The sequence below is a fragment of the Haliotis rufescens genome, unplaced genomic scaffold (genome assembly GCF_023055435.1).
Source record: "Haliotis rufescens isolate VD_foot unplaced genomic scaffold, xgHalRufe1.0.p SCAF_7, whole genome shotgun sequence".
Classification (NCBI taxonomy): Eukaryota; Metazoa; Mollusca; class Gastropoda; order Lepetellida; family Haliotidae; genus Haliotis; species Haliotis rufescens.
Window position 1 is genome coordinate 11,774,631 of NW_025964361.1, and position 16,801 is coordinate 11,791,431.

The window sequence follows — 16,801 nt, forward strand, 5'->3', positions numbered from 1 at the left end:
CTGTGTCCGTCGTCGTCACTTCCTTCTTTGTCTAATCTGTCCATCGCCATCGTACAGCTGTGTCCGTCGTCGTCACTTCCTTCTTTGTCTAATCTGTCCATCGCCATCCAACAGCGGTGTCCATCGTCGTCACTTCCTTCCTTGTCTGAACAGTCCATCGCCGCCCGAATTGCACATTTAATTCCAATATATATTATACATCTCATCCATATGTGTCTTAATGCCCAATGATATGTACTTTATTTCGACACGTTTGAAAACTAAGCATGTTTAGATTATGAGGATGTTGTGTTTAGGTGGGTGTGTAGGCTGTGAGACGATATATTCCGTTTAGGATTTAAACACATTCCTAATCATGTTTAGGTCTAAACGTGTCTTCATATGTTAACATTCTAAGCACATTTGTTACAGTTTCCTGTCATGTTCACACACAGAATAGGAGGGATATTTTATTAATGCGTATGCACAGAAACGTAGACAATGCTTTATACGTTTAGGCATATGTAAATATTAACTATTCATTAGTTTGCAATAGGCTTCGGTTTGGTCTGTAATACGAACGAAAATAATATACATTTTAACGCGGGTAGTAACTACAACACCATTTTTACGAAACCCGTGATATTTGTCTGGTATGTAACTTTCTCTTTACAGTACTCATAGTATTTTCTTCTAAGAAAACGTAGACAAATGTCATTCTGTGGTTGTCATGTCACGTCAGTTTGTGATGTCAGGAACACTGGATGACGTCATCTTCAGTTATTTGCGTTCAAATAATGTAAGTTTGCTCTGTGTCTCTTTACAGACAATGAAAACAATGACACAATAGAAACGAACTAGAATTTCCGTAAATTAATAGTTTAACCTAAAATCGTTCTCATGTTAGTTGACCGCGTCTGTGGTTAAGTGGTAGAGCGTCAACCCAGAGAGCAGAAGGTCCGGGGTTCGATCCCCGGCCGCGTCATACCAAAAGACGTTACAATATGGTACTTGTTGTCACCGGGCATTAATGGGCTGAAACAAGGACTGGTCGGCCCGGAGTCAGCACACACACGCGCGCGCACACACACACACACACACCACGTGGCGAAATAAGGGCAATAATCTTGAACGCGACATTAAACCCTACTTCACCTCAACTCCCACATGTATATGGTATTATGATATTGATGCTGCTATCAATAACCGTTGAAGGCGGTTTTTGAATTAAGAATAATATAGACTCTCTGATTGATTCACATAAACGTCGGCAAAGGAAAGTATGCACCCATGTTTGATGGTGGCTAAAGATGAATCAAACAAAAAATGGTTATTCGATGGTGATGTATATGATACGGGCCGGTTCCATAGTTGTGTTTTGAAGTGTTTCGGCGACTGTTTGCTGAGTAACGTTTTAATAAAGTTTATATTTTTTGGTTAAATTGAATTTTCAAGTGTATACTTTTTTACCCTACAGCGTTTTGCTGAAATGTAGTACAACTAAAAAATCTACATTGAAATGTGACAAGCGTGCAACACTCTGCCGAGGATTAAGTGTTCCGCGAAAAAACAATTTTCTAAATTGACACTCAAATCTAATACATATTTCACTGAACCAAGTAAGGAGCAAAGACTGAGAATGTGTGACGTGAAGATTCATTAAACGAACCCATGCCTATCTCAGCGGTCGCCAGATTTTAAAGTGATTGGCACAATAGCCTTTTCGCACCATGCCAGAGTTTTGACATTTGATAAAGGTGACAAGCAAAATGGAAGTTAATGAACGCAGGGCTTCCACGAGATTTGTGCCTCTGACAGTACCATTACGCAAAGACACACGTCGAATGCCACCTTTCACCATAATCAGGACCGGTTCTCTCCCAGTTCCATCTGCCCATTAATTCCTCCTTGGTTCAAGCTATAATGAACAGAAATGTGCCGGTGAAATCGCGATAATTGAAACTGGGATTCACACTCCTTGAAAGAAGCACGGCGCCCGAGATATCTTCAGGGCTTCTTTTAATACATCATCCGATTTTTTTGATTTTTTAACGTTAGGTTTTATTTATGAGTCGTAATTTGTAAACCTTAATTGTATGTCTTTACTTCCGGAAATCTATTGGAAAGGTAAAGTTGACGTACGTTCTTGGTACCAGAGCTCGAGATATGGTGCGTAATTGCCTAAAATACGCATTAAATCAACTGAAATACGCAGACTTATCAAATCCTAGCGTATCAAATACGCAATGTACACTATCAATATGCTGTTGAAATCAAATCAATGCGTATATTATAACTATTAGATAAAACGATTGCGTTTATTACAACTGTAAGATCAAATGATTGTGTATCTGCCGATCGCATAATGCACTTACCGACAGTTACATTCGGAAAAGCGTCTGCGGCAAACATACTGATAGATGTTACATTGAAAAGACCATCGTGCCTAGTCAGTGTACATGTACATGTTGTATCTTATCGCTGATTGGTAATTAAAACAATAGCGTCTTTCTTACAATTTAAGGTTTTGTAAACAAAAAATGGTTTCCCGGAGAAGGAACCGCAAGCAGAAGCAGACGGGTGGGATAATATTCACATAGCTTTAAATGATTTACAGGGATTGTTACGACATAGGTTTTATGTGAAATACAAAAATGTCAAGAAAAAGGTGAGTAAAGAAATTTGAATACACTCTAAAACTTGTGGATACGCAAGCAAAATTAAACCCAGGGTAAAATACCCCAACAACCAAAAGCTTATCTGTAGCTCTGCCGGTAAAATGATTTCTTTGGGCTTGTGAACACATATTTATTCCTGGATCTGGGTATCATATTTTAGAGAGCATCGTAACAGACTGACACCGGGTGTCATCACCGCGAACACCTGGTGTCATCACCGCGAACACCTGGTGTCATCACAGCGAACACCTGGTATCATCACCGCGAACACCTGGTGTCATCACCGCGAACACCTGGTGTCATCACAGCGAACACCTGGTATCATCACCGCGAACACATGGTGTCATCACAGCGAACACATGGTGTCATCACAGCGAACACCTGGTGTCATCACCGCGAACACCTGGTGTCATCACCGCGAACACCTGGTATCATCACTATTTGATAGTGATTCCCAGACATGCTCATGCTAAGTCGGGGTCACACAATCGGATCTGTTTTTAGCAAACACTGGATCGGGTTTTGTGGCTTTTATTTAATTATTTTGATTATATGTGGTAACCTGGTGATGCAGATTGAGTCAAATATAATTCACCCACTCACTAACTCACTATTTAACCCTAGGGGTAGTAATAAACACATATTGTTACCAACGGATGCGTGTGAGTTTCTCGTGAAGAGATAGGGCGAAACCCCGTTAGTCCTCGATAATCCTGCGATCGATATTTGAGTACTGTTAAAGGGATATCCCGATTTCACTTGGAAATGTGCAGTCCGGATTAATGAGGTTTCACTGTTCCTGGCTGGCACATGGTTGCATTATACAGGTTTGTCTTTCCATCACATATCAGACATTCAAACTCAACTGAACTTTATTCTCAAACCCTGAACTGTCACTAGCGGGTTTCAGATTTCCTACTCTTTAATCATATGAATAATACATAAAAATATGATCAATTGTTAAAATAGTCAAATCAAATCAATGACAACTGGGACCCTCTTACCCAGTGCTTAAGTTCCAATTAATTCATGCCAACTGCTCCCTTAATGAAATTGACACCTTTTTGCGACAGAGGCGATTACAGTTTAAACTGAGGATTTCAGAAACAAATGAATCATTCTCCCTCTGCTTCGATCCCGGGTCACGTTTTCCTTGTACAGAAAACGTCAGTATGCAGACGACGTTTGCAAATCCAATATGGCGGATCAATATCTGACGTCTGCGCGTGTCTTGAGCAGACTTGGTGGAACCGCTTATTCGGCGATTCATTTGGAGAAACTTGATACAGATAGCAGCAATAAATTGAAAAGGGACGTTTTCCTTCTTGAAAGGAACGCAGAGGATGAAGACTGGACGAATATTGATCAAATCTTGCAAGGAGCTCGACATTGCTTTGCTCACAGGGACTCTGAAAACCAACTGATTTCCTATTGAAGTCGTGACCAGAAGTCTCATCTACGCCGCTCCGTGATTGCCACTGTCAAATTCAGCCTTCACTCTTTTTCTCCTAAGGATTTGCATTTTCTGTTTGAGTGATTGTTCGCCACAGATTGTAGAGATTACTCTCTGATCGCACAATCAGAACCAACTGCGGAAGAGCCTGGCCGGAGTTGATGGACTTGGTAATTTGATGGTAGAGGGCCCCCTAAACGCCCTGACAGTGACATTCGTTATCACATATTAGATGTTTGCCGTGGACGGCACGGGTGTTTGCGCTCTGGCATGGGAGGGATGGGAGTCTGTCGATAATTACATCGCATCTCGCCCACAAGTGTCGTCAAGAGGGTTAGGAGAAGACATGCATGATAGTTGTGTCCGCTCTGCATTATGGGAGACATGGTATTCTAGGACATTGTGTGACAGATGAGTAAATATTGTCCCCGCTACTTACTATTGCCAACGTTGTGTTTGCAACAAAATGATGATGTGTGAAAATATCCTTCAGAAATATGTTGACTGGATATGGTTTGATCACTGGAAGATTCCCAAGGATCGTTTTTTCAGTCGTGACTTTCATGAGAGCAATGAAAAGGCTTCCAGTGCTGTTTCTGAAAACATTTCACCTCTCTGCCAGTATCAAGGCGAGATAACAAAAATAGGACTGAAATACGGTCACAATATCACAGCATCACTAGATTATGAAAACAGTTGCATTGCATAAAATGGCTTTATGTTCAAAAGAATACATGGCTTCAGATAGTGCATGATTTGATTTACTTTGACAGATAAACTACTCTTTGTGATTCAGATCTATGAATGCTGATATTGCCAGAGGATTCTCCTTACGATTTTCGGTTGTTTTACGCCGCACTCTGCAATATTCCAGCTTTATGACGGCGGTCTATAAATAATCGAGTCTAGACCAGACGATCCTGTGATAGACATCATGAGCATCGACCCACGCAACTGGGATACGATGACACGCATCAACCAAGACAGCGAGCCTGACCACCCGATCCCGTTAGTCGCCTCTTACGACAAGCATTGGTTGCTGAACACTTATTCCAACCCGGATCTTCATGGGTCCTCCTCGCGTCAATGGTGTTCACAGCCAACTTGATTAGACATGTAAAATGACATTATCAAAGAAGACGTAACCACGTTAATAACCTCCTGACAAATATGTTTATACCAACTATATTAGAAGTTCCCCATATTAACAGATTAATCGGGATTGAAAGTGAATGAACACTATGCATGTTATGTAACGGCGACATACCACTTTGAAAGCCACCGGGACGAGTGAGGTGCTGGCAAAGCAAGGATCATAATCAGTGGTTCCAGGTACAACTAAGGGATGCAACTCTGCATAGTAAATTGCGGCGCCTCGGATCACATGACCACAAGGTCACCGAATTGATTGAGAAATATATTTCTTTGACGATTGTCTGGTTCATTTTCCAAATGTCCTTTACAAGGACTAGTCGTCTATTGGGTATAATGATTACAAATAGCCATATTTCAGTGTCATTTAACTTTGATATATACAGATATATACAGATAGTGAAATGAAACTAGGCTAACTAATTATACTTGTTCCTAGTTTCTTAATCATGACCCACTCTCGCCATACTGAGCCATTAGAAACGGGGGCCCTGATGAAATTAGTTTTATTTCTACATGTTTAAAATATTTTATTTTTGAAAGTCAGTCACAACATGACACATATATCTTCATTACAAGACTTGAGAGGCGTTGCATTGTAGCGGCCGTCGTGACTTCTAAAAATACAAGGGACAAAGCCATTTTCCATAACAGTAGGAAACCTCTCCTTAAGGTAGATTCCGACTAAATCCTAAACGTGTGTTCGCCAAAGGTGAGCGTATCCTGCCCCACCACAAACACATGCAAAGGCATGTCAATTGTGCACCTAAAAAAACCAAATAGGGGACTTCATCAGGCATCACTTTTGTCACCGACGCGCCAAATCTGGAACCGTCTTCCACACGTCAACTACAAAACCGTTTTTAAAGCTGATGCGTCAAATTTGGCAATACTCGGAATAGAGAGTACTCGGATGTAAGGCAGCATTGAAGCAACAATATAGACAGGAATGAAGTGAGTGGGTGTGTTAGACACCACTTTGAAGGTATTTCAGGTATATCATTTGGGAGGAAAGCCAGAATTGATGCAGGTCTTTGACGTTCACCGCTATAATGGAACCCACGAGCATGGCCGTTGTGCTGACAAACCTAGACGTGCCAACCCATTACAGGAGACCATTCAGCCTAGTTCACTGCAGGACAATACCCATGGCCTTGTATGTGAGTGTCTGGTGCCCGGTATGTGAATGCTTACTGTCCAGTATGTGAATGTCTGGTGCCCAGTTTGTGAATGCTTACTGTCCAGTATGTGAATGTCTGGTGCCCAGTTTGTGAATGCTTACTGTCCAGTATGTGAATGTCTGGTGCCAATCATGTGAGTGTCTGGTGTCTAGTATGTGGACGTTTACTGTTAAGTAAGTAAATGACTGTCTGGCACGCAGCATGTGCATGTCTTATGCCAAGTGTGTGAATGTCTTATGCCAAGTGTGTGAATGTCTTATGCCAAGTGTGTGAATGTCTTATGCCAAGTGTGTGAATGTCTTATGCCAAGTGTGTGAATGTCTGGTGCTCTGTTTGTGAATGTCTGGTGCCGACCATGTGAATGTCTGGTGCCTAGTATGTCAATGTTTACTGTAAAGTAAGTGAATGACTGTCTAGCACGCAGCATGTGAATGTCTTATGCCAAGTATGTGAATGTCTGGTGCTCTGTTTGTGAATGTCTGGTGCTACGTTTGTGAATGTCTGGTGCCCGGTATGTGAATGTCTGGTGCCCGGTTTGTGAATGTCTGGTGCTACGTTTGTGAATGTCTGGTGCCCGGTATGTGAATGTCTGGTGCCCGGATTGTGAATGTCTGGTGCTCTGTTTGTGAATGTCTGGTGCTACGTATGTGAATGTCTGGTGCCCGGTATGTGAATGTCTGGTGCCCGGTTCGTGAATGTCTGGTGCTCTGTTTGTGAATGTCTGGTGCTACGTTTGTGAATGTCTGGTGCCCGGTATGTGAATGTCTGCTGTCCATTTTGTGAATGTCTGGTGTCCAGTTGGTGCATGTCTGGTGACCGGTTTGTGAATGTCTGGTGCCCGGTATGTGAATGTCTGGTGCCCGGATTGTGAATGTCTGGTGCTACGTTTGTGAATGTCTGGTGCCCGGTATGTGAATGTCTGGTGCCCGGTATGTGAATGTCTGGTGCCCGGTTCGTGAATGTCTGGTGCTCTGTTTGTGAATGTCTGGTGCTACGTTTGTGAATGTCTGGTGCCCGGTATGTGAATGTCTGCTGTCCATTTTGTGAATGTCTGGTGTCCAGTTGGTGCATGTCCGGTGACCGGTTTGTGAATATCTGATGCCATGTTTGTGAATGTCTGGTGCCAAGTGTGTGAATGCCTGGTGCCATGTTTGTGAATGCTGGCGCCATGTTTGTGAATGCTCGTGCCATGTTTGTGAATGTCTGGTGTCTATTTTGTCAATGTCTGGTGTCCAGTTTGTGAATGTCTGGTGACCGGTTTGTGAATATCTGATGCCATGTTTGTGAATGTCTGGTGCCCAGTGTGTGAATGACTGGTGCCATGTTTGTGAATGCTGGTGCCAAGTTTGTGAATGTCTGCTGTCAGGTTTGTGAATGCCTGGTGCCATGTTTGCGACGAATATCTGGTGCCATGTTTGTGAATGTCTGGCGACATGCTTGTAAATGACTGGTGCCCAGTTTGTGAATGTCTGGTGTCCAGTTTGTGAATGTCCTGTGCCCAGTGTGTGAATGTCTGGTGCCCAGTGTGTGAATGACTGGCGCCCAGTTTGTGAATGTCTGGTGTCTATTTTGTCAATGTCTGGTGTCCAGTTTGTGAATGTCTGGTGACCGGTTTGTGAATATCTGATGCCATGTTTGTGAATGTCTGGTGCCCAGTGTGTGAATGACTGGTGCCATGTTTGTGAATGCTGGTGCCAAGTTTGTGAATGTCTGCTGTCAGGTTTGTGAATGCCTGGTGCCATGTTTGCGACGAATATCTGGTTCCATGTTTGTGAATGTCTGGCGACATGTTTGTAAATGACTGGTGCCCAGTTTGTGAATGTCTGGTGTCCAGTTTGTGAATGTCCTGTGCCCAGTGTGTGAATGTCTGGTGCCCAGTGTGTGAATGACTGGTGCCCAGTTTGTGAATGTCTGGTGCCCAGTGTGTGAATGCTGGTGCCCAGTGTGTGAATGACTGGTGCCCAGTTTGTGAATGCTGGTGCCCAGTGTGTGAATGTCTGGTGTCCGGTTTGTGAATGCCGAGCCCAGTGTGTGAATGTCTGCTGTCAAGTTTGTGAATGCCTGGTGCCATGTTTGCGACGAATATCTGGTGCCATGTTTGTGAATGTCTGGCGACATGTTTGTAAATGACTGGTGCCCAGTTTGTGAATGCTGGTGCCCAGTGTGTGAATGACTGGTGCCCAGTGTGTGAATGACTGGTGCCCAGTTTGTGAATGTCTGGTGCCCAGTGTGTGAATGCTGGTGCCCAGTATGTGAATGACTGGTGCCCAGTTTGTGAATGTCTAGTGCCCAGTGTGTGAATGTCTGGTGCCCAGTGTGTGAATGTCTGGTGTCCAGTTTGTTAATGTCTGGCGACATGTTTGTGAATGCTGGTGTCCAGTTTGTGAATGCTGGTGCCATGTTTGTGAATGCTGGTGCCATGTTTGTGAATGTCTGGTGCCCAGTTTGTGAATGTCTGGTGCCATGTTTGTTAATGTCTGGTGCCCAGTGTGTGAATGACTGGTGCCCAGTGTGTGAATGACTGGTGCCCAGTGTGTGAATGTCTGGTGCCATGTTTGTGAATGTCTGGTGCCAAGTGTTTGAATGCCTGGTGCCATGTTTTTGAATGTCTAGTGTCCAGTTTGTGAATGCCTGGTGCCATGTTTGTGAATGTCTGGTGCCCAGTGTGTGAATGATTGGTCCCAAGTTTGTGAATGTCTGGTGCCCAGTGTGTGAATGACTGGTGCCAAGTTTGTGAATGTCTGTGCCAGGTTTGTGAATGTCTGGTGCCAAGTTTGTCTGGTGCCCAGAGTATTAGACGGCTTATGCCTGATGCGTGTGAAAATCACATAAAACAAAAAACATAAAAGTCCAATACTGCGGAAATGTAATTACTGAAAACTCATTTTTGTCAACCCTGTGTGATTTCCAAGCAATAACGGCTCAGGATTTGCCATTTTACCTGAGAGTATACCCATCTCCGTAGAACGCCATCAATCATTGACAAGAGAATCTTATTTGACTAATGGTGGTGTGTTCTGGACTGGTGATGTTGTGCCTCATACTTCGAGCGAAACTATCGCCTATTTAAATAATGACTTGGTGCGCTGCATGCGTAACGATAAGAAGTACCTCGCGATAACGGTTTTGCTGACTTTGATCATCTAAGGATGAAATTCTTCCTGGAGTGGGAGTGATAAGCGTAGAGGTCAGCTTGACCCAATCAGCGCCACTGAATATGTCACGTGTTATTAGGATGAGACGCTTCGTGCTAAGAATGTTAAGGGCAGATAGTATTGCTCTTGCAGTGATAAGGTTTAGGTGTTATGTATCGGAGAAAATTAAGTAACTAATGGGACTCGATTGCTTTTGTCGACGAAACTGTTCAAGACCGATATGGTTTGTATTGTAGACGTGGCTTGCTGTTCACGTTGCCTTTTAAAACGCCGTTGTAGCATGTCAGAAACCAATCTGTCAACAATCACTTGAATCATTGGCGATACACGCGTGCCGATAATTGATTGTTTTCGCCATTTGATTAAAGAGGCGAACAGGACTGATGCATTACTTTTTTGTAAAATACTTAAACTAATCAGAAGAAAAATGTAGGAATTATTTTTATTATATTGATTTAAATAGACACGTAGAGTGGACACGCTGAAGTAATATAAAAAAGAATGCGATCGCATTTCTTTTTTTAGTCAGGGGATGTAGGATATCTCATTCACTCTCACTCACTCACTCACTCACTCTGAATCAATGTCTATCAGCCACCTACACGTTTACGAAAGAGTATGTACTACGTACGAGTGAGTGAGTGAGTTGGGTTTAACGCCAATTTTAACAGTATTCCAGTTATATCACGGCGTGTCAGCTTAATGTGGGAGGAAAGCCCGAAATGATGCAGGTCTCAGACGTTTACCACTTCGGTGAAACCCACGAGCAAGGGTATGGTGCTGACAAACCTAGAAACATAATCGGGGCGAACCGGGATTCGAACCCACAATCATAGGTTTCTGGCGTGCCCAAGGGACGCAACTCTGCACAGCGAATCGCGGCCCCTTAGACGACTGGGCCACCCGTGCCCCCTGTATGTACTACGAGCCTAGGTATGTTTACAAACATGTTTCCTACATCCTCGTATATACGTCAATATACATAATACATTACAATAATACATTTTAGTATGTGAGCGTAGCCATTTCAACCGACCTCAAATGACGGAATCATACACATGAAAATGAAATCAGATATGACATAATTATCCAGAACTGGCTGTGCAAACACAACTCCCCGACAGTCGGTGTTTATCCAGCCATTGTGTCACGACACTGTTCTATATCCCTCGCATAAATCACCGTAGGGAACGACCAGGCCGACAGCGACGTGGTGTATCGACCACCACGCAAAAACCAGCGTTCTAGGAATGCCAAAATGATGGACTAGTATATGCGATTGATGCCATTATATACCATTAGGTGCCTCTGCTTCCTACTTCTTTCATAATGCTAGGTTGAAAGTCTTTGAAGAAGGTCTGTTGGTCAAAGGGAGGCCGAATCTGCTTTTATGGAAACTGTACCACAAATTTCCGTCAAGTAGACTCAGGATATAATAGCACTACATCTATTTGGTTGCAGAAATAGGTAGAATGTTGATGCGTGTGGACGAGTGTATTGCACCGTCTGTTTTCGAGAAGGGTGGTAAATTTGCAGCTTTAAGATATCTGGTAGATACCGACATGATTAATTAGATTTTCTTGGGTTTGAGAATTGATTTTGTTTCACGTTGAATCTGTTATCGTGGATGTCTGGGATACGATAGTGGCCAGCACCTGTACATCTGTCTTTTCTCATTCAAATCCCACTTTACTTCGTGGAAGTAGGACCTCGCTGCACGGTGACCATGCGGCTGTTTTTACGTTTTCACGGGAAAAGACGTGTCTGTCTGTGGTAGAGGCGGCTGGACACGGGTCCTTCGTCGACTGGTGAGGGTATCAATCCCTTGATGAGTGGCCCCTTAAGTAGCATGTCCCTGGGTCGTCATTCGTAACTCAGCGGCGTGTGAGAGGGAGTGAATGTTGTTTTACGGTGCAGACAGCAATATTCCAGCTGTAACACGGCCTCACGTTAAATCAAATCTGTCGTTGAAAGCACGAACAAGGTACGATCAATGCCATCGGTCATATTGACAAACAATCAGATGGGTTAGACATTATGGCCATCCGATCCTCGTTAGTATATTCTTGCGACCATCATGGGGTTTTTGTGGCTTATTGTGCCCTGAGGTTCAAAACGCCAGCCGCCCTTGTGTACATGTGAGATTACTGACTGACTGACTGACTGACTGACTGACTGACTGGCTGGCTGAATGACTGGCTGGCTGGCTGACTGACTGACTGACTGACTGACTGGCCGACTGACTGGCTGGCTGAATGACTGGCTGGCTGAATGACTGGCTGGCTGGCTGGCTGGCTGGCTGGCTGAATGACTGGCTGAATGACTGGCTGGCTGGCTGAATGACTGGCTGGCTGGCTGGCTGGCTGGCTGGCTGGGTGTTTAACTGACTGACTGACTGACTGACTGACTGAGTGGCTGACTGACTGACTGACTGACTGAGCATCAGCTGTCAATCTGGTAATAATGAAGACATATTGTTTTATACAATATGTATTGATAATATTATCCTCAGCGAGCAGATTATGCAGTTTCAAAACATCCGTTCACCAGGATGTACCAATGAGTGAGTGAGTGAGTATGTCTTTACGCCGCTTTTAGCAATATTCCAGCAATATCACGGCGGGGGACACCAGCAATGGGCTTCACACATTGTACCCATGTCGGGAATTGAACCTGGGTCTTCGGCTTGACGAGCGAACGCTTTAACCACTAGGCTACCTGTACCAATGACATGGACTTGATATGTATCCAATTATTTAATTTATTATTTTCACGAGTTGTATTGAGGAATATTGTTTGATCTCGTTTAGCAATATTCCAGCAATATAATTTGCGTTTAAGGCCTACTGACTGTAGGCTTATATCGAACCCGACCTCCGTAAGCGAACGCTTTAACCACTGTGTTCTCTCACCGCCCCAGACATAAATGACATAATTCATTCCTTCATCTCTGCTCAATCCCACCCTGCACATTGAACCACATAGCATGTATGGATCAACCTACTCGACATAATTCTTCCATTAAGAAAATCAAATTACGGGGTAGCAAAACGGTAATCTGATTTCCTTATCCGGTCTGAGCGGCATGGCCGTGGGTTCGACCCCAATACAGAACCAATAACAGGACTTAGCAACGATTATCTAATAAAAACGTTGAAGGAATGAAATTGTCTTACAAAAGTCGTGTCTTGAGAGTTTACCAGTATATTGTTTGCTGTAGTAAGTAAGCGTGTGCGGCGGGCGGATCAGAGATGTTTGAGATTGGTTTTCAGTTTTGGGTAATTTAGCTTCATAGGTTTGAAATCATTTGTCGGCTGGATGTAGTGTGCCCGTCCACCGCCACGTGTTGGTGGATGAACTGTATTTAGACATATTTGTATGTGTGAGTAAGGAAAGTTTCAAGGTTAACGAGGCTTCTAACACAATGTCAGTGATCCAGGTCGTAAACGCAAGAGCAAATGTTTGTGTTGACAAACCTTAAAATATAACCGTTGTATGTCCTGGTGGTATATGTGTTATGCAAGTGAATCTGATTACATATCTAATTTCAATTATGTATTATAAATAGTAATCTATTTAATTTAATGCCCAATAATCTGCACTTTATTTAAACATGTTTATATATTGGGGATAATACACATTTGAATTTATCGTTAACATTTTTAAAATTCTAAACATGTTTAAATTATTGGGATGTGTTTAGGTGTGAGACGTCCCTAAACGTGTTCAGATAGGACACGCTAAATGTGTATTCCGTTTAAGATTTAAAACACACTCCTAAACATGTTTTGTATGTCTTTACATTCTATATACATCTTTTACAGTGCATGGACTGCAACTCCACAGATCGTATAGCACCCAGCATTATTTGAGGGAGGGAATATTGTTAGTCAGCTGTACTCGTATTCCAAGCTGTTAATAATCGTGTACACTGTACAAAATATGTTTCGATCCCAAACGCAAACCTAAACACGTTCCTTAATTGTGAATGTTTAGGTCTCAACATGTTCTGGATTGTGTTAAACAGCTAAACGTGTTTAGGGCGTATTAGTGAGGAGATATTTTGGATTTTGAGAGCTTATACGGCTGAGACGGGTCCAGGACGGACATCTGACACTTACTGGGTCCCTGTGTTGACGATGTGTCGTAATATATCGGAATATGTTTTGCGACCAGGATCTAAATTGTGTCCGAGTGGTGGAGTTTCCGTATCACAATGAATATTCACCTATTTTGCTTTGCCACATATATGTTAGTTTGCCAGAGTGTATTCGCAATTGTTTTGTTGTTGTTGTTTGTTTTTTTGGGTTTTTTTCAATCATTTTACATTTATTTGATAAAATGTGACATTCCAGTATATATTTGATTAATCATCTAAATAGAAGATGGCAAGTTGACCAAAATTTATAGAATAGGCCAATGTCACACTCAATAATCGCTGGACATTTAGTAAGGTTGTAGTAGTTTCTTATTTCATTCTGAAAGACTTGAAATGACGGGAGTCTCTTATTTAACTTACTTTTAAATATAAGATCTTTTGTTATCAAAAAGATGATATTTAGAGGGTCATTGCGCTTTTCTGGAAAACCAATCATCACATGTTTCTTTGTAATTTCGATTTGGATGTTAGCCTTTTGAAGTAGCCAAACTTCAAGTTGACGCCAGATTTGCTGAACCATATTACAGGACCAGAAAAGATGGATTGGGGTCTCGATATCAACCGAACAAAAACTGCAATTTCGACTTTCAACATAACCTAATTTACACAAGAGAACATTAGTCGGAAGTATATGATGAAGTATTTTGAATTGGAGCCATTGCAGTTTAGTGTCTCTCGTACATCGAAAAGGCATTCTATTGTATTGGGACCAGTTATCAATTGAGTCATCCTTTAGAATATTCTTTTCCAATTTCGTTCAGTGTACATTTTTTGTAGTGATATCTGAAATTAGTAAGTTGTAGAAGCATTTCGATCCATTTGCAAATTTAAGCACATTTCCGATACTTGGGGGTATAATTGGATTTTGCAACTTGTTCAATTCTTCTAGTTCAACATTACTTGCCTTGAAATAGTGTTTAATGGCCACGATAAGGCCGTTATATAGTAAGAAGTTCGTTTTTATCTTGAAGTTGTGAAAGTTGTCAAACGACAGAAATTTTCCATCTTTGTCAAGGAGGTCATTTATGAAACGTACCCCCTTTTGATTCCAGGTGCTATAAAAGACGGGTTTATGCCCAATACATATATTACTGTTAAACCAAATATTATCGACCAGTAAATGATTTGCGTTATGTTCCAGTTGAGCGTTTAAATATCGCCAGGCAGTCAAGATATCTTTGTAGTAATTGTTAGGGGTAAGTGGTTCCCCTATTTATTTCCACCAATACATCTTGCGATTCTTGAACTGGGCTTCAACAGACAGCCAACGCACCTGACGCTTGAATTAAATAGGGGTGTAACTCCCATTATGTTGTTTTACCGGCTATAAATACACATGGGAATGACTTCGAAACGGTTAGGTTAATACATTTTGATAATAGTTAGTAAGTAAGATATGTTTAACACCGCTTTGAAATTACATGTCACAATTTGTCAGATTGATGTTGGAGAAAATTCCTAAGTGATGCAGGTCTGAGACGTCAAGTCAAACCCACGAACACGGGTATGGTACTGACTAACATAATCATGTCGAATCTGGGAATCGAAACCACGATCATAGGTTTCTGGCACATCAAAGGGACGTAATTCTGCACAGCGAATTGCGGCGCCTTAGACGACTGAGTGGAACACCTGTGACTCCATTTCGATATCAACATTATGGTAGATAAAACACTAATACGTGTAAAATACAAAAAAATATGAATACAATTTCGGCCGTAGGAATATCTCAGATGAATAGTGAATAGTGAGTTAATTGTATTTATCGCCGTTTGGACTACTAACATCTCGAACATCCGAAGTAACGTAACATCTGCATTTCTATATCTCTAACGGTCAGCACACAATGTGGACACTGGTCGTTTCAATTCACCAGAGTGTAAATTCGCTTAATAACGGCGACGTATTGTCCAAGTCACGAGCCATGCCTACCGCTAATATCCCATCATGCTTCAACAACAATGGCGTCGTTCTAATAGCTGAAGTCATCACTAGGCCTACGTGACCAGACATTTAAGTGAAGTAATTGATGAAGCAGACTTATTTTCAGGACAAACACAAAAGTATTTACCCTCTCTCATTTCCCCACGCCTTTCATAGTAACACCGTCTGAAAATACAATACCCAAGTGACCTCGCCATATCCTGTAAGGTTTTTAACAATGTAGGACTATTTGTAACTCAGGTATCGTTTTGCCATGACGACAACTCATTTAGAAAATGTAGGAAGGCCAAATGCGTATTCTACAAAGCTTGGTTACCGATTCCGCGGTATACAAACTTGTTGTAAAGAGTCTGACGTTCGTGTTTGGGCGTATAAATCTCCTAGATTGAGCAATTACTTGGATTGTCAAACATCCATATTCTTTGTTGCGACATCGGTGGTCATATAGACTGGAGGCCTCCGGTTCTGTTGATAACTCGACTTGGACTGTGATACTTCCAGCGAGTCCTTCAGTGATAGCTTTTGAAATAGAAGGAAGATTTCGTAATATGTCGTAAAAGACAATGCCATTTAAATCCGCCTGATACCTTTTCTCGTCAAAGAAAATACATTGTGTTTTAACTGTTCTTGTAACACCTTTGTCCCGAAGAATAATTATTCCAAACGTAGATGTTTAGAAGAAAAGGATAATTTAAAAAAGGGTACTCAGATTTCATTCAATTATTATTTCACAAGTGAAATTAATTGAATAGGAAAGACAAGACTGTCAGTGTCAAAACTAATCTAATTCGATCGAGTGTTTTTTTAGATAGTAATTAAATAATAAGTATTACACCTGCTGTCTGTATTTGAAATGTATGTGTATTACAATGTCCTTATATTTCGGATATAACTCACTGGGAATATAAAATGTTCGTAAAGGTTTGTCTACTTCTCATGAAGCTGAATCTTTATGTGCAGATTGCTCTGTTCTTGAACATGCCCAGTCGTCTAAGGCGCCGCGATTCGCCCTGCAGAGTTGCGTCCCTTGGGGACGCCAGAAACCTATGATTGTGAGTTCGAATCCCTGTTCGCCCCGATTATGTTTCTAGGTTTGCCAG